This window comes from Motacilla alba, chromosome 2 (assembly GCF_015832195.1).
Source record: "Motacilla alba alba isolate MOTALB_02 chromosome 2, Motacilla_alba_V1.0_pri, whole genome shotgun sequence".
Classification (NCBI taxonomy): domain Eukaryota; kingdom Metazoa; phylum Chordata; class Aves; order Passeriformes; family Motacillidae; genus Motacilla; species Motacilla alba.
Window position 1 is genome coordinate 49581141 of NC_052017.1, and position 16103 is coordinate 49597243.

The 16103-nt window shown below is 36.6% G+C and overlaps 1 protein-coding gene across 1 annotated transcript in view; it reads right to left on the reverse strand.

The window, feature by feature from the left end:
• CNTNAP2 (contactin associated protein 2) overlaps window positions 1-16103 on the reverse strand; it is a 1019478-nt gene that overhangs the window by 218404 nt on the left and 784971 nt on the right. The window lies entirely within an intron of this gene.

A 16103-nucleotide genomic window follows, 5' to 3' on the forward strand; every position in this document is an offset into this window, starting at 1 on the left:
GCCATCACTTAATATATTCTTAAGAATCAGATAAAGATTAGGATTTTATCCTGGAATAGGTAATATTCCTAGGATTAGGATGCAAGATCCAACTGGAAGAGGAAATAATGTGGAAAGGAATTTTCTACAGATATGACTGACAAAGCGATCTAAATTCTAATACCCTCTAGCAGTTAAAATTGTGAATTGTTTGGGGAAATTTATTTTATTTCATGATATTTTTTCCTTTTTTATTGCACTACATGATATGGTGATAATTTGCTTTACACTGGCTCAGGAAAGCAAAATTATGATTTAACTCTTCAGGGAGCTGTTAGCAAGGAGCTGTTTTGTGGGCAGCTATCTTATTTCTTGTTAACTGTACAGGTTTTCTAGCTCCTCAGAAATTAGGGATATCATAAGTGGACCCAGGAGACAGATATTAGAATAAAATCAAGGGCAGGAGCACCACCTCCTACTTGATGTTGTAGTTCAAAGCCTGTAATTAAACTATTTTAACATGGGCTTTTAAACAAAATCTGTCTTTCCCAGGACTCAGCTTCCTAATAGTTTCTTTCTATGCTGTTTACTCTCTCCTCCACATTAAGCAATTGTATGCTTTGAGATAGAAACCAATCAGACTTCAATTTCTTCCCTGGGTCTGAATTGCTTTCTTTTGCAACACAATACAGAGTCTAGAGATTATTTCAATTTAACTGAAGGATTTCTTTCATGAAAGGAGAAAGTCAAAGGGAAATGAATGTTTGATTACTCTTCCTCATGTGCATTTTTAGCCAGGCAGATTCCTGCAAATCTCTTTAGAATCAAATATTAGTGCTTAAAGTAACATACCAGGAAAATACTAGGGTTTTCATCCCAGTTCTACAGGTAAGCTGTAGAACTAAATAAACCTGCAAGATCTTACTGTGACAAGGTCAATTATGGCTGAGGAAGGTGATGTATACTCTGTCTGCACAAAGGCAATCCAGCAATCCCAGCTTCTGACCACAGCTATCCAGGTTTGGCCATTAGGCCTCAGCAGGAGTTTTTAAGCTCTCTTTTTACACACATCACTGCATAAAAATATGAATCCTATATTCATGCTACTAAGAAAGATAAGACTGCCCAAACTCCCCAGGTTTTTGTTCTACCACATAAATACATTGTAGGAACAGATGAAGGGACTGTGGTTAAAGGCGATGATGTGCAGTTATTCTTTTCCATGTGTCCACACCCAGATGGAGCTACAGCCAAATTAATACGTGTCCCAGATTCAGGAAATTTTTTTGTTCTTCATCAACTCTATCCCCTTGTGCTTGTCTTTAATCCACTTCTTCTGTGTGACATCTGCTCCTGGACCCATTTAATCCGTCACTAGCAGTCTGTTAAGACAAATGTTTAGGAAGAATTCAATTTGCAGCTTTGGTGCCTCTCACTGCTGTCAGAGGGGCTACAAATTACAATGCAGGGTAACTCATGGCTAAGGCTTGGCAGGTATGGTATTCTCATGTTTTCCTGACTTCCGTGGAAATGTTCTCAGTTAGTACCAGCCCTGTAAGCAGATGGTTAATTGTTACAAAGTTGAACACTGGTGATTTTGAAACTTGCATATGCTACCATTTTCAGGGTAACATATGGCTTAAAGGAATCATAGAACATTTATAATAATGCAGGGACAGAAACAGCAGAAAAATCCCGACATCTTAAAATATGTTGGGGTATTGTGAGTCATATTTTTGCTTTTGTGGCACAGCTTTTCAAAGATGATAAAACAGAACAAACCTTTCCAGTGAATGAACATGGTACCATAAGCTACTGTGAGATGCTGCTGAATATTTAAAGAGCTGGCATTCTCTGAGCTAGGAACTTTTCACGTTGTCTTTTGTGAGAAATGAGCCACCAATATGCAAATTCTCATTCCTTCCTTTAAGACCTTCTAATAATGTACATGCAGCCTTTTAAAATTATCCAGTACCATATTTTAACACCCCAAAGCAGATCATTACAAGACTTTCTTCCAGTCATGATAATAATAGCATGTTAAAAATTATTTACAAATAATTTTTGTAAATAATTTCTGATGCTACACCTTCAAGAATTAAATATTGTTTTTATTATTTCTGTTGAGTTTTTTTACTAATTAGATACTAATGGATATTTTGATAAACCCATTGGCTAAAAGTCATTGTTTGGTCAATATTTACATATTTTCAAGTAATAATAATTATCTCAGATTTTCTGTATGTCTTTATGCTTGATGTTTCAGTCTACCAGCTTCATTCTAACTTCTCACAAATGTAACAATCTGTAATTTTCAGTACAGACTGCCAAAGTCTTTCAGTAATGATAAAAGTTCTCCTCTTTGGTTTTCCAAGAACCATTCAGTGCTATAGCTCTAAATTCTAAACCTGGCATACAAAGGCATACTTTGCTGTATTTGTTTTCCTTGAATGTTTGAGTACATTCCAACACAGTTAAAACTGATGGCAAATGCCATTAGGAAATTATTGCATTTAAACAAGAACAGATAATCCTGAAATAGTTTATTCTGTATAGGACTCTGATAAAATTTTATTACAATATCAGAGAAGTAGTATGGAAATTAAGTTTTGAAGTGTTTCTATTTGCTCGTCTAGCTGATGTTGAGCTTAGCCCATTAGCAAGAGATGCTCATGACCTCCTAAATACAAAATGAGTTATTTGAAATGGTTTTCTTTTCATGTAATCATAACCTCCCACATGGGAGGTTATGAGGATGAACTACATGTTGTGCATCATTATTTTCTTTGTCAGATCCTGTAACTATATTACTCCATGTTACAGCCTGCCTATACAGACAGAAACAGTGTTTACCCATAATGTGATTATTTAGTGAAGGGCTTTTAAAAGGCTATTTCCTCTTAGTTAAAAGAAACATGACCAGCCTCACCTAACAGAAAAAAAAAAAAAAAACCTTACAAGAAGCTCACTTTTTTAAGCTCCTCAAAATTATAAGGAACTTTGTTAATTACAGTAAAACATAACAAGCCTCCAGGTATGAAAAAGAAACAATCTCAAGTGTGGGTTTTTTAGGTATAAAGAGATACATATATCTTTGGAGAATAGAACAAACAGGAAAAAAATGGCATTTGACTTCTGAACACAAGTATTTGTTTCATAAAACATCTATAAAGGCACCAAATTACTTGATCTTATCCACACTTGCAAAGGACACAGTAGGTGTTGATTCTTTTTCTTTTCGAAAAAAGTCACTTTTTAAAAATGCACAGCTTGGAAAAATACAAAATAAGATAAATTTGCAACTGAGAGTTGGTTTTGGAAGAATTCTACTGGAGGGATGGGTTCACAGGAGAAAAAAGAAGAAAAAATGCATATGCCTGCCCAAGAAAAAATGGAATGAAAACAAATATTTCCACGTGTGTGTATGTGTAATAATTCTTAAAAGAATGTAAGAGTAGTAAAAAACAGGGGAAATGTTTCAACCTTAGTCAAAAAGCTTGAAAAAATCAACATAGATACAGCCTGCAACATTTATAAAAGATACTGCTATGTGATGAAGTAGCTGGCTTGTGTTTTTTCTCATGTGATGTGTGATGACACCTATTCCCAAGTCCTTGGATCCCAAAGTATTCATTAGGAATGTGATGGAAATCTCCATTGAATGATGAATGTAAAAAATCTGGTCTTGAAGCATCATTAATCTTTCTAGGCATAGAAATCAGTCTACTGTCACCATCCATTCACTATGACAGATAAAATGAGGGTGGTTTTTTATTTATTTTTTTTTTTTTTACTTACAGAAAACAAAAATGATTTTAGAAAATTCATTTTGGTCATGATTCTGATCAGGACAGGGAGCATAGTTCATCTGTTGTTTAAAGAAGTTTTGACAAACTCAGATTTTATTCTGTGCTCAACTTAATGAACTTCCTCTCTATTCTCAGCACAAGAACAACTAAAATGTTAGGAGAAAAAGCCACTGATTTCTGTATCCTGGCAATGTACTGTCAAATAATGACCAGTGGGATTTGGAGACTGTTGACTGCACTCTGAAAATAAGAAGATATTTCCTCAAAAATCTAAATCAAGGCTGATTTAAATTTGAATAGTTCATAAGGTATTTTCCTCCTTCCCCTCAGGAAGTGTCAGAGAAACTTAAAGACAAAATATTTCTATCTAAGACAGGAAAAATTTTCAGACAATGTGCTCTGCTGATTATTTTCAACTACCATCAATATAAATCTACGTTTTCAACAGTTTTTTTGCTTTTTCTTGAAAAACAAACAGAAAAGATGTATATCTGCTATAAATGCAAAAGAAGAGTAAAGCTATCATACATCATTCTCCTTGGGTTTTTTTAGGGCTATTTCGAGCAATGGGAGTAAATTATTTATTTTAAATAGAAGTTGGAAAAGTACAAGGAAGAACAGGAAAATAAAAAGTTAAAATGAAAAGTATGAAATTATCTGTGGTCCACTGTAGCATAATAATGTCTTAAACATTCCAAAATGTTGGCTCCTGGCCTCTGCCCACATTATTGGGCCCCATATTAGTGACTACTGCAAAAAAAAAATGAACTAATTACGCTATCAATTTCCTTCATCTGCAAATAATCACAGGCATATCAAAAAAGTGCAGTTGACATAAAAACTAAGCAGAAATAGAAACACATTTTGGCTCTTTTTCTCTATTTCTTCCTACTTTCTTACTCCGAAACTTCTTTTTAAATCAATCAATCAAACAATTATATTTTTTGAGACTGTTTGGTGTTCCTTTTCTGCATTTCTCATTCCAGAGTAACTATGCTAAGAAGCCTTGTTTTGGCATAAAGTCTGCATGAGACACCTCTACTGTTTTAGGATCTGAATATTTGTGACCTGGGCATCCTCTGATTCTTGATTGTTCGGGCTCATTCAGAGTCCGATACACGTCCCCTTTCAATAAAAGGAGAGCTCCAGAGGCAATCCTGATTTCTCTTTCCCCTGACTTTCCCCTGATTTCTCTTCCCCAGTAAATCTGCTCCTGTTTCCACCACCCACTCCTTCCAGCTGTGTTGTCCTGCTCCAGCCACAGCTCTGTCCCCTGACCTGGGCTGGCTCATTTGACGCCAGTGGCACGATAACAGAACACAAGAATAACTTCAGATAAAGATAACCATAATCTCTGCTGCAAAGAGCTGTTGTTTGACCTGGAGCTATTTTAGTGATGATAAGTCAACAGTAATTAACTATGTAATTAATATATACACATAGATAGGGAATGGAGTTACAGAATACACTCTGTAGTAAGATAGCTGCTACAGGCAGCATTCCTTGATGAATAAGAGGTGAAAGGAGGATTCATCGCAGCCAAACAACACATCTACAGCTCTTTACTTAAACAACTGTTTGTCTTCTGCAAACATCACTTTTCTACTAACTTTTCAGGAATTTCAAAGTGAAAAATTTCTACAGCTGTTCAAATAGTACACTTAATAATGCATTTTGCAAACTCTCAACCTCTCCTCTCAACTCCAGAATATTTGAGGTGTGAGATTTTGAATATTTTGCAAACTAAACATGAGCCCCTAACTTTTTAATAGACTTTAAAAACCTGCAAGCTGGGGCTTCAAGTCTTTTTATATTTTCCACCCCTTTCTATCTGGATCCACAATACACTGACACATATGGTACTAAAAGAACTATATCTGCCACCATCAGGTCTAATGTAAAGCAGCATTGCAGAATAAGTTGAGATTCATTTAAGCATCTATCAGATTTAAAGCCAAGCATGTATTATTACAGTTCAGTAATAATGAAAAATAAAAAACAGTAATATTTCAGTGGATGACACAGTCTTTCCAAGAAAAATGTCTGCCATATAAAAATGCTTGTTGTCAGTACATGCTTATATGAAACATGGGACTTTCAGAACCCAAAGCTTTTTATTATGTGTTTATTAAAAAAAAACCAAACCTGCATAAGATAAAATACAAATATTTACTGTCATCAAAATCCAGATACTTCGGGTAAAGGGATATAATAAGTAAATATAAAAACATGAAAACTATACTACTGTGGAACACCAATGCAAAGAACATGACAGAATTCCTAATTTTATAGTTACAATGTTAGTCTGTGTCTGCAGATATATAAAAAGAAGAAGAATGTAGTTAAAGCCCGATCTTGTTTAGATTTCATGAAATTGTCTCATGAGTGATGAGACAAATAAAAAAAATCATAAGTTAGAAACTGCCTTGAGAAAAAATAAACAGATCTTCAGTCAGTGCTCAGGATGAAGACAGGAAACCACACACACTATACCATAGCAAAAACATATCCAAGGAATAACAGCAATCTTATATCCGCTGACAATATTTTAGTTGAAAATGGAACCTGTAATGATTCAGAGATACTCCTGCCATAGTCCACTGCATTATTCCATTTAACTACATGTCTTAATGCTTTCCAGTCATTATTTTCTGAAATACATTGGTGTGCGAGAACTTAGAGCACAAACATTGCTTCAATAAACATTGCTACAACCTTCTTTCAGATTCTCTATCTGAAACACAGAATCAGTGTGAATAATTATTTAAGAAAAATCCTAAAATTATGGTCTGCTAAACTGGGATTAGTATCTACTAAACTAGGTTTAGTACCCTTTACATGGAGGTGGCTTACCAGTAGCAAGGATCTTTTTTTTTATGCAAAATTATCCATGAATAATTTGAAAGAATGAAGTTTTATTCTCGAACAGTTGCAGCACTTTTGAATATATGCCTCCTTTGTCATATTTAAAGCACCTTTTTTATTTTTTATGATTGACCAGAAAAATTATGCTAAGTTTAGCAGCTGAAATGAAGCTTTTTGTGTTTTGAACTTATTGTGACATTGTTCATAAAGGGCACTACTCTGATATTTTAGGAGACATTTTTTGCTACTAGTGATATCCAAGTGCTCTGTAAAGCAAGGAAAGTGAAAGAATGACAGAATCCAGGAAACACTATGAATTAAAAGTGTTATTTATTAATTACTAGAAGTAACTTTTAAAGAAGATATGAGATTTGAGAGAAAGCTTTTTACATATCCTCCATCTTTAGAAGTGAAAAGACAATAAAGAGAAACTTATTAAGCAAGTTGTTTTGATTGCTTCATAATCCTGATGTAATACTTCATCATATTGAAATCAAAAGATATACATTGATTTGATGCAATTAGATTTGAATGCTATTTAGAAAAATATAATTGTAACATATTTACTCAAAATTTAAAGATACAGAAGTTTTTTAATATATTTTTTCCTTCATATTAAGAAATATTAGACATTTGAGAAGAAAAGGTGGTTAGTAAAACCTATGAAATGTTATCATTTCTTTCAAATGAATAGCAAAAGTTTAATATCTTTTTCCCCAGAGAAAAAGGTTTGTTAATTTTTTATCAATTTGTGAAGACTATATTACATAGTTTCTCTGTCCATAGGTAACAGTGATTTGTGGCTTCTTGTGGGCTAGAGAGATAGTGCAAAATAATTACAAAAATTTAGATTTTTTTTAGGCTGGAAAACAGATTTGCAATCAAGTCCAATCATTAAGAGTGTTGCCAAGTCCACTCCTAAACCATGTCCCTAAGTGCCACACCTATAGGTCGTTTAAATCCCTCCAGGGATGTTCATTTAACCCTGGGCATTCTGGTCTGATGGTGGGAAAGATTCTTATTAGGATAAAATCTACCAATAAAAGGTAGTACTGCTGAAATATATTGGAAAAGTCATGGAACTCATTTGAGATTTTTATAAAAATGTGAGAGGTAAATTTCTGTCAGGGATAATAAAGGTATTATTTGATAGGAGTATGTCCTGGGTTGTAAGATATGTGTGTGTTCTATTCGCCATCTGTTAGAGGTGGGGCAGTTATCTTCTGTTAATTGGGCAGTTTTTCTTTATCTCTTCCACAACCAATCCTCCCTCCAGGGAGATATCTTCTGTCAGTGGGCCATTGAATCTCACTGCAAGGCTGAAAAAATTACATCATTCCATTGTGAGATGCTCTGCCCAGAGGGAGGGGCCAAACATTCCTACCTGGATATCATTGGAAGCTTGCAAGACCACAGGGAGCCTTTTCCACTGGATTCCCAGAGAAAGACCAGGCCCATCTACACCACCACTGGACCTTTGGAAGAAAACTACACCCTTCTACAGGATCACTGCTTCAAGAGAAACACATCTGTTACTCTAGGAGGACTGCAGCCACCAATACCCTGACCCACAGGATGTCAGGTTGTATTGTATTCTGACTGTCAGTGCCTTTTTTTTTCTTTTTGTTTGTACTATTGCCTTTGTATTTTTAGTTTTCCTAGTAAAGAACTGTTATTTCTATTCCCATATTTTTGCATGAGAGCCTTTTAATTTCAAAATTATAATAATTCAGAGGGAGGTGGCTTACATTTTCCATTTCAAGGAAGAGTCCTGCCTTAGCAGTCTTTTCAAGCCAAGGCAGGATATGATTAAATGAATTCTTCAATTCTCTTCTAGCTCTCTTTCTCTATAACTTTGAGAATCAAAATGGTTGATTCTCTTCAGAGGCTGTTCTTTCAGTCACAGGCAGATGTGTAATGCAGTGTGCCTTTTATTGGGACTCCTGACGTGCAGGAATCCACCAGGCAGCACAATCCCAGATGCTCTGCAGATCTGCCACATCCCTCCTGCTCTGGGCCTTCCAGGAGCTGGCACTCACAGGATAAGAGGCTGACTGCAATGAGCTAGAGGTGTCACAGCAAGGAAAATTCAACAGTCACATGCAACAAGTCAGTGGGACTTGTCGAAATCACGCCGGAAACCACTTCTTGAACAGAAATTTTTAAACATCAGGTCATCACTTCCTTGGCTGATAAAGATGAACAAATATCAGAGCTCTGTGATATCACAGCAGTTGTCACTAGCCCAAAATACTTTTGTATCTGTCAGGTAGAAACAACAAATTTACAAGTTCAAGGACTGAGCAAATCTGCCATGGTAAAAACATTTAATTTCTCTGCATGTGAAGTATGAAGCCATTTGCAAAATGATGTGCTCAAATGATTGCTGTGAGCACTCTATTTCTGCTTCAAAGAGTATAAGACTAAGAAAAAAGGGAGAAAACCCCAGTGTTTTAGTTCTGTTTTTATGGTCCCAGCTAAGCTTGCTTTTTGTAAATTGTCTGCACACCAAGCCAGCCTTCCTGCCAAGCTCTGGACAACTTGTGCCACCATGCTAGCCATTCGAAACAGTTTGCAGGGAAGACAAATGGACAGCTTTCAGGGGAATTTATGGAGCTTTGCTTCACCAGAGCAGCAGCAGCATTGGTGTGCAGGGGAAGACAGACCTGCTATTTTTAAATTCTGCTGTCTGATGTGCAGCTTACATCAGACAAAGGCGATTGCCTCTGCTCTAGCCCCTGTAAGGAAGTAATTGCCTCACTTCCTCCTCGAATCCTTGAAGAGATAATAAGAAAATAAAAAAATACTGGTTTTGTTAAGCAATATGCTCAGTTCTCCTTCCCAGCAGTCCACAGGAACAGAGGCTGTCAAAATTTGCCTGTCACTTCTGACCTTCAATGATCTTTATTGTTAGTAGTGACATGTTAATTATGGCCACATAAAAAGCAGGATACAAAAACATGGCTGTATCACAGGAGGAGCCATGATCACTGCACTGTGTGTTGCATTGACAATATGTGCTGTTCTGCTACCACACACGTGATGCCAAGGAACTGTTTTTCACCGTAGCCCATTTTAAACCACAAGGAATAACATACCCACAAAAGGATTACCCTGTATCTACACTGGAAAGGTACATACCCAGTCACCAACCCAAATTAACCTCTTTCCCAGTGATTTAGTGTTAGCACAACTCACCTACAAGGCTGGGAATGAGCAATTGATCTTTTAGCTCTGATCTACCCCAGGACCTGCTCCCCTGACTCCTAGCCAGCCCCTCTTTCCTTCACTTTGATGCCAGGATTATTTGCCAATATGAGGGTGAAAGTGCCAGGTCAGCAGGCTCTTGAGAACAGATGGGAGTGGGAAAGTACCACAAGTGACAGATTACCTAATGATGTAAAGTCTTATTTTCAAGGTAGGGCATTTTTAAAGGGGTGACATTTTTCTGAGGATCAGGTGATTTGTAGGGAATGTAGAGCCATGCTTTCCCATGTCAAGAGAATCTTACTGTTTATCATTAATAATCTACCACTAAGAACACTTTCTACGGGGAGTCCTGAGGGGATGGTGCAGTGGTGCTTTCCTCCCATCCCTCCCTTGCTGAGCAGCCCCAAATGCTCCCTGGATTCCAAATCCTGAACTAGTGATCTTTGCCTTCAGAAACAGAAACAGATTTGCCTCTTCTGCCTATGGCAGTTTAAAATGAAGTGTTTGTGGGTATAAATAGGGAAGTTTGACATTGTCACCTTAAGACAGATGAGTCTTTGAAACCAGTGATCCATGAAAACCCCACAGCTAGCACTGGGAGTGGAGATTTCTTCTGGCTGGGAGACTGAGGTGCTAAAGGGAAAATATAGCCAGGGAGGATAGGCACTGAATGGGAGGATAGGCACTGAATGGGAGGATATGATGCCTTATGTACAGAAGACTGTAAAGCAACCAAATACCTCCACTTTTACTAGGGAGACAAATGCCATTCACCCAGGGAAGCTGAATATTTAAAAGCTACACCCTTTCATTATTCATACATTTATTTCTGGTTTGTAATGGGTTTTGGCTCCCATTTTGCTATTGTTGCAGAATGTAATAAGTTGTTACTAAAATTTTTTAAACCATGAAAAGAATGATTGAAAAGGTGGAAACCATTTTGGAGGCCTTCCAATAGTTTTAAACCGCATGTGAATTTTTGTGTGTAAAGTATTTAGCTGTTTACCTTTTGCTCATACTGATAACCACCACTGACAGGTGGTCTTTTGTTTTAAATCTTGTTATTATTGCAGTTTTCCATCTTCTACACACAGGACACACATCACAGGCATATCATGCCACTGATGGCAGTGAAGACACCCTTTTTTATCCAGTACGAGCAGGATCAGGCCTTCAGCCTGTGGAAGAAAAAGCTTTTCAAGATACACAGTAACTACATTTGACCAAAAAGTGAGCTCCAAGAATTAGGTCTCCTGGGACAAATACGGCTTCTGTGCCACTCTTTATCTGAAAGGCTACCCTCTAGTTCTGTACTATTGCACTATTCAAATACAATGAATGAAATTAGCTGGGAACTGAAGTTACCAAATATCCTCATGCTGTAGGATTAAAAAAAATAGAAGAAAAAACAGTAATAAAAAGATAAAAATCAGTTAGTTGTGTTTTTGAAATAACGCCCTCAGGAGAAGCTGAGATGAGTCCTTGCCACTAAATCAGCATATCCTACCAGATCAGTAATTAACAATATTGGCACTAATCACCTTTGGTAGCATAGCAGCATGCTGATATCTGTTGAGATTCCTGTGATCATTATTGCAGGAGGAAGGAGGGAGGACTGAAATTTGCGCAGATGGAGGAAATGGAAGGAAATAAGTGTTTTTGAGAAAGAAAATAAACTTTATGGGCTAGAAAAAGTGACAGATTTTGAACTAAACTAGCTCAAGTTTTAAGCTTCTATTACAAATGTCCTGATATCAAGCATATCACTATTTGAAAAAGGAAGAGAAAATACAATTTATTTCATGGTTTGAAAATAACTGACCATTTTAAAGAAAAGGGAAACTATGGCTTAGGAGCAGAATCTTTAAATCTAAAAACAGCTAGAGCATAGTTGGAATAGGTCCTAGGATATTCTTCTGATTCACTTCCAATTAACAAAAATGACTATTTTTTGTGTCATGTGTCATAATCCTTCTGGTTACTCATAAGAGAAAAATGAGCATGTGAGAAGTGGAATGAGGCTGTGGTTGAGAAACCTTGTGAAATACAAGACCCAACTACACCTTTAGCAGAAGCATGTGAAAAATTGAGTAATAGGTGTTCAGCAGTGGTAAAATGAATGAAAATGTTGTTTACAATTTCCAAGTGATTTTTTTTTTTTTTTGTGGAAGTCTAATCCATTGGCTTTTCATAACACTTTGCATTAAGCATTTCAGAAACAGGTTTCACATAATACTGGAAACTTCACACAAAACAATGAATTGGCAAAAGGATTCTGCAGACACCTTGGGTCTAGAGAGGAGGCAGCCACAGAGAATGGAGCCAATTTGATGACATTTTTTCTAAGGTGTTGTGCTATAGCCATCCTTTCCTCTGAACAGTGAAACTTTGTTGTAGCCGCCTAATTATTCGAGTTAGCAAAATTTAAAAACTATTCATAGATCTTATGAGACTCAGTACCTGGTAAATAGAATTAAATTAGGTATTGAAAAATACGAAGCAATGATTGTGGAAAAAAATCCTCATGCACAATAATGGGCTTTGAAAATGCTCATTGAAATACTCAGGAAAGATATGTTGTTGTTAGAGGTATTTTTGTGAAAAGTTCAGTGAGACACTGAGAAGTAGGAATTGTTAAGGAAAAGCGGAGAGCAAAACTGCAGACATCATTCTGCTACTATATAAATGCATGTATGTTTTAAAAACTATCTGCAGTCCTAGTGCTTGAACAAACTCTCAAATCTCATGGAAGAATTACAAAGGCAGTGAGGAAGATGGGGAGGATGTAATGGCGCCTGTATAAGGAAAAAAAGTGAATATAGAGAGTTGCTAAAGCTGCATTTCTCCACACTGGAAAAGGAAGTGGAACAAACAGATCAGCTACTGGCTTATGATAAATGGTGTGGGAAACAAAAATATGGATGTTTCTGGTAATATGATAACACTGTGTCATCAAACAAAACTATCAAGTGAGAGACTGGAAACAAAGAAACTATTTTTTATATGCAGACTATTTATAATGTGAAGTTCACTCTATGATGACATCACAGCTATTCGGATTAAAAAAACAAAGCCAATCTTGAAAAAAACCCTAACCTAATTCATGGACGAAATGATCCATTTAAATGTTAGCAGTACAAAGATACCTCCTGCAATTCAGCAAGTTCTTGAATGACAGACTGAGGAAAGTTACTCTCAAACACTTGCTGTATTTCTACACCCTTGTCTAGGCAAATGGTACTTTTGTTAGACAAAAAATGCTAATCTGGCTATTTGGCTTGACTCAGTGCACCTTTCAATATTTTCATGCCCACTCAGTATTTCTGATCCATGTACTAAAACAAGCGGGTGAAAAATTAAATCACATTTGAACTGTATCTCCTGGATGGCTGTTCTTTCATCAGCTTAGAAGCCAGTTTTATAAACTGTCTGAGCTAAGAGAAACAATGGATCAAGTTAACTGGTGCAACTCTGTAGACTGTCATTCATAAACTATGGTCACTCAGTTGATACGCTTTATACACAATATATAGGTGCACCTGAGATGTTTTTCATAGAACTTTATCACAAACAGACCTTTTCCAAGTCACTCTGCAAGTGTTCTGCATCACCTTGACATTTATAGTCTCAGTGAAAAAAAGAGCTGATGTATATACTCTCCAAAAAAACCATATCAGACTCATTTTAGTGAAACATGTGAAATCACCTGTAGTTATTGTAAACCCTGGTCAAATACTAGCTGTATGCAGCCTTTCAAGCTCTTCATATAAATATGCAGACCACTGTCTACACCTTTCACATACAACATTTAGAACATTATTTAAAATTAACTACAGCCATTGAAAGACAATCTACAAAAAAAGTAGCATTAGATATTCTTTTTTATTTAGAACAGGTAAAAAATGCCATGAAGAAGATAAAAGATGAAAAGGATATGTGCATAGAAATAAGACCTTTCATTTACTTCTAAAACTATTTTGTTAATTTCTCCCTCTCATAGGTTTATCTTGGGAAAATGAAACAATAAGGTGAAAGAATAATAATGAGACATCTAAAAATGAACAAAGGTTTGGAATAAAAGCCTGTGAAAGGACAGAAATTGAAGGTGATGTACAAGAATAGATCAAAACAATCAAGACAAGAAAGTCTTAGAATAGGACTTCATAACAGCTGATTCTTTGTATCCACAGTCTTTCTTTTTCACTCAGAACCATAAAAAATAATTTTATAGAAATTGTACCACTCTCATGAAGAAATTATTCATCTCTTAATATAAAAAATATCAAGGTTTTTTTTTTTTTTTTGGCAGACTGTTGCCTATTCATTGATCTAAAATTAAATTAAAACTTTTCCTGCTGGGATCCTCTGAGAAACCCTGAAGACAGCATCCACGAACACTGGACCTGAGGATTCCACAGACACTGCCGCTGCATTTCCCCTCCACTTCCCTGCTTAAGTGTAAATTACATAGCTTCACTTTTCTGATTTGAAATGCAATGTACGTAAAAGAGCAATGCTTACTGCAATCATGTCATATTTAAGGAAAAGAATAAAGATTTGAGATAACTGAGGAGAGCTGGATTCAGAAAATCACATTAGAAAAGAAAAATCTGTTGGGTGAAATCCCCCCCCTTTTTACATAGTCTTCAGATACTTATATCCAGACAGGATAATTGTATACCACAGAAAGAAAATATAATTAGGGCTGGGGAAACACTGTTTAGTTATTGCATTTAAACATAAATATCCTATACTTGAGAAGTTAACAGCAAAATATGGATACCATTCTTCTCAAATGTTCTAATCTTAATAATAAATTAGACTTGGTCAGGTACAGCTCTGTAAACATGGTGTACATGACAGTTTTGTGCTCATCCTAAAAGTATGCTAACTTTTATATTTGGGATTTGCAACAGCATTCAGATTCCTGGTTTTCTCTAAAAGTCAGTGTCAGTCTAACTCTCTAGGTCTTTCTTGAAGGCTTTATGCTGAAGTTATTTCTGTGGACTCAGATCACCTTGGCAATCAAAATCCAAACCTAGGTAGCAGTTCTGAGCATTTCTGACACCATGGTATTGGGCTATTTTGCATGAATGTCCACTATGACACAAATGTATTCAATGTACTGGAAAGGACTGGAAGGTCAAAAAATCTTCTGGTACAAACTAAAATACATCATTTCTGGTTAAACAAATTGCATCACTTCTCTCAGTAAGAAAACCTTAATTTGCCTGAACCAGGGCTTGTTAAGAGCATTATGTTTTTTAATTGTGATCACACCACTGAAAACTTCAGCAAGATGAGCATCTCTGTGGAGTTGCGTATGTATTGACACAGAATGTGCTTTGGAATGCAAAGTCCAGGAAAGTCCCAATCTCACAGCAAGACTGAGAAATGCAAAAAGCAGCTAAATGAGACTCTGAGCAACAGCAGATAGGCAGGCCTAAAGGGAACTTTGCATGGCGTGCTGGTTTTGGCTGGGGCAGAATTAACCGTCTGCAGAGTAGCTGGTGTGGGGCTGTGTTTTGGACTTGTGCTGAATGCAGAGTTGATAACACAAGAGATATTGTGTTGTTGCTGAGCAGGGCTCACACAGAGCCAAGGCCTTTTCTGGTTTTCCTCCTGCCACGCAGGTGAGGAAACTGGGGGTGCATGGGAGATTAGGAGGACACACAGCCAGGACAGGTGACCCAAACTGACCAACGGGACATTCCAGACCATCTGACATCATGCTGAGTATATAAAGTGGGGGGAAGAAGGACAAAATCAGGGATATTTGAAGCGATGGCTTTTGTCTTCCCAAGTCACTGTTACATGTGATGGGGCCCTGCTCTCCTGGAGATGGCTGAACACCTGCCTGCCCATGAGGAAAGATGAATTAATTCCTCATTTTGCTCTGCTTGTGTGTGCAGCTTTTGCTCTCTCTATGAAACTCTCCTTATCTCAGCCTATGAGTTTTCTTTTACCCTTCTCATTCTCTTGATCCTGCTGGTGGGAGAATAAATGAACAGCTGTGTGAGGCTTGATTGCTGGCTGGAGTTAAACCGTAACACATAGGGAGTAAAGATTCCTATACAATCTTTCAGTCTCAGACTAGAAAAATGGAAAAATTATCTGGAGGATACTAAAGTAAATAAGTGATGCATTGGGGTTGGATTTGATCCAATTTACCCTGTTTCTCAGTGGTGTTTTTCACTTATTTTCAAAATTTACTCTTTAATTGCATTGGCATCAGAATTC